General features: G+C 36.0%; 1 pseudogene; it reads left to right on the forward strand.

The window, feature by feature from the left end:
• Positions 1-2,230: 2,230 nt before the first annotated feature.
• LOC142141961 (5S ribosomal RNA) lies at positions 2,231-2,349 on the forward strand (annotated as a pseudogene).
• The last annotated feature ends 1,535 nt before the right edge of the window (positions 2,350-3,884 follow it).

The following is a 3,884-nucleotide window of genomic DNA, read 5'->3' on the forward strand; positions in this document are numbered from 1 at the left end:
AAATACTACGCTAAAACCCCTTTGGAACGTGAAATCCCAACATCTCGTGATACATATAAACATACTGCCCTAAAACCAGAATCCAATTTTTATCCCCGACAATTAAAAGGTAGCCTAATAGATGCATTTGAAACCTTAGTCCTAGCAGATATTGATGCCATCACTTTTAACAAACATAAGAACAAATCTGTCAACCTGACCCAAACAGAAATGCAGGCACTTAAACAATTACAAGACCTCAAAAACATCACTATAAAACCGGCAGACAAAGGTGGGGGTATAGTGATCCTGAATAACAGTGACTATATCAAAGAGACATACAGATTATTATCCGATTCATCTACTTATGAGCTACTGAATACTAATCCAACTGCAGAATATTCCAATCAACTCAAAATGATTCTCACTCATGGTAGAGATATGGGAATTCTTTCTAACAATGAATACAATTACATTTATAATTCCCATCCCATAATTCCTGTCATTTACCACCTTCCCAAAATTCATAAAGACATAAAACAACCACCAGGAAGACCAATTATTTCACATTATTTAGATACATACCTACAACCCTATGTTCAGACCCAAAAAGCCTATTTAAAAGACACTACACACGTTCTACAAATTCTACAAGATATTACCTGGAATTTAAGATACTGGTTGGTTACGTGTGACGTAACCTCGCTTTATACTGTTATTAAACATGATTTAGCTATCACTAGCATACAGCACTTTTTAGAGCAAGACCATACATTGGACAACAGAGAGATAGAATTCATATTGACAAATATTGAATTCATTCTGAAACACAATTATTTTTGGTTCCAGGACCAATTCTACTTGCAAATACAAGGGACCGCAATGGGCACTAGGTTTGCCCCCAGTTATGCCAATCTCTATATGAGTTTTTGGGAGAATCATAACATCTGGTAAAATAATAGCTGGGAGGCAAACCTAGTGCTGTGGAATAGGTACATTGATGACATCCTCATCATATGGGATGGGTCAGAAACCTCTCTTTTACAATTTCTCAGTCACATCAATACTAACAATTATGGCCTACATTTTACTGCCAACTATAGTCAGTCATCTATAGAATTTCTTGATTTAGAAATTTTTATACAAAATAACAGTATAACAACCAAAACATATAGGAAACAAGTGGATGTCAACAGTTATATCCTTTCTACTAGCCATCACCATTCACAGTGGCTTAAAAGCATTCCTTTTAGTCAATTCACGAGGATTAGACGTAATTGCAGTAACTTGCAGGATTATATCACTCAGGGTACTGAACTCAAGTCACAATTCCAGGAGAAGCAGTATGATAATCGTATCATTGACACAGCATTTAACAAGCTTCAAAAAACTGATCGAAATCAATTACTCAAATATAAAACACCATTACAACCCAATCCTTGTAAAAGAGCAGTCCCTGTGAACAACCAAATATACTTTGTTTCTGATTTTTCTAATCAAGCGAACCACTTGAAACATATTATTTACAATCACTGGCATATTGTTCAAAAGGATGAAACCTTGGGTCCTCTGATTTCAGCTAAACCCAAAGTAGTCTTTAGGAAAGCGCCAGATATCAAGAAGGTTTTAGTCCAAAATCACATTAAAGACAACACTGTACACACCAACTGGCTGACTAAAAATATACAGAAACCAGGCTTTTACCACTGTGGCAAATGTATTAACTGCCGTACAATCCAACATAACAGTACCCAAGGAACTACTGAGGTCTACTCATCTCACAATCAAAAAAGGTACTCAGTCAGAGACTTTATTACGTGTAACACCAAGAACGTTATTTACCTCATACAATGCCCATGTGGTAAGCAATATATTGGCCGAACAATCAGATCCTTAAAGGTCAGATTTGGTGAGCACATCAGGAACATAAGAAATGGGTTCGATAAACACCACCTCTCCAGCCATTTTAAAATTAAACACAACTGTGATCCTACAGGGTTGAAGTTTCTGGGTATCAAATGTGTATACAACAACTGGCGAGGAGGGGACCCCATTGAAAACATTAATAGAGAAGAAAGTAAATTGATCCTTTATTTTGAAACTTTAACACCACGAGGACTGAATATGGAATTCGACATTTCAATATAGAATATGTCTTTATCATTAGAAACACCATATCTACATTGGTTGCGAGTCGTGGATATGTAGTGTCTATGCCCTATTGTCCCTTTGGGTAAAGTATCTCCATGCAAACTACGGTCATACCACCCTGGTGATGCCCAATCCCCGCCGACCTTGGAAGCCAAGCAGGTTGGAGCTGGCTTAGTACTGGGATGGGAGACCTCCCGGGAATATCCAGTACAGTAGTAGACATGTAGTAGATCTATCCCAATATAGTGACAATTAGTGGCAGGACACGCCATCTCTCGCTTACCATGATGTAGTGTTTTCCTTAAACCAGTATGTAGGCAATCTTTTACAATTTTATACTTACCTTGATAGGATGCCTCTTTATGTGTTTTAATTATGGCCAATATTGCCACTCATCTTATTTTTGATATTCCTAGCCTCATGTATATAAACATAGAAACTTATTAGAATCCGTTCATCCATTCATTTAAATTATCTTAGCAATTAATACTGTCATCATTTAGGCTAGATAGTCATAGAGGTTTTTAAGCATCAGTCATGTATGTATTAGCCTTACATTTACAACATTCTGACTTGCTATCAGTCCAATTAAACATTTCAGTTTTATGCATAATTAAATGGAGTTTAACTATATGTTAGAACTATTTCCTATGGTACGACCGTGGTCGCCTTTATACGTTTATTATTTTTCTTAATGTTACCAACATAATCTGTTATACCAATTACTATTAGGGATTTCAATTAGCTTACATTAATCTCTGTTTATGTAATTACATTTTTTCCATTTATAACTACCACTTTGTTTATGATAGATGTATTATTACATATATACTCATGTGACTTGGTTGGTGTTTAGAATTTATTACAATGGACAATCAAGCCCTTCTGATTAGGCTTAGTAATGAATCCTCAATTACACTCTATTAAACAATCATTTATTGACAATATATAAGGAAGCTCATTAGATCACCAACTCATACCACATCCCCTGAAGAAATCTGCTCCTGCAGATGAAACGCGTTTCCACATGCCCACTTTCGTGACGTCATCAGGATATCCGGTTCATGCGTTCCACTGTGGAACGCACGCCAGGCTCACCATCATCATACTGCAGCATCGCTAGGGACACAGTTATTATCGGTTCCTGTGAGCTCCACTGCTAGCCTTCCTGATTTCACCCTGTCTACCATCGTGATATTTCCCGGATGACCGCAGCACTTATCAGGTATCTGGACAGTTTTTGCATCCCCGTCTGGGACTATTGCTGTTTGTTTTATTAGGTCATCTTGAGCCATTTTTTACCAGGACTTTTATTAGTGCATCTATTTGGACTGCATTTTTGCACTTTCCGGATATTTTATTTTATTTTATTTTTATTTTTATTTTTATTTTTACTCTTATTGTTATTTTTATTTTTCATTTCAATGTATGTATTCAATTATCAATATCCAATTATTGTTGATAATACCCATTCCCCTTTTTTTGGAATGTTTATTTATGCTAATTAAATTCACAGTTTTTTGCAACTCTGCACCATTTCATGTCAATTATCTTATTCTACCAATAGTTACTATTTACATTCTAGATATGTTCTAGGCAATTTGAGCGCATTTATTTGTTATACATTTCAATATAATTTATTGAGCTTGTCTCCGTGAACAAGCAGTTTGTAGCTTTCCTGTGTTTTGTCCCTAAGCTTTTGGACAACTACCTCTCTGACACTTGATCCCTGGCTTTTAGATAACTACCTCTCT

The sequence above is a fragment of the Mixophyes fleayi genome, chromosome 2 (assembly GCF_038048845.1).
Source record: "Mixophyes fleayi isolate aMixFle1 chromosome 2, aMixFle1.hap1, whole genome shotgun sequence".
Lineage (NCBI taxonomy): Eukaryota > Metazoa > Chordata > Amphibia > Anura > Limnodynastidae > Mixophyes > Mixophyes fleayi.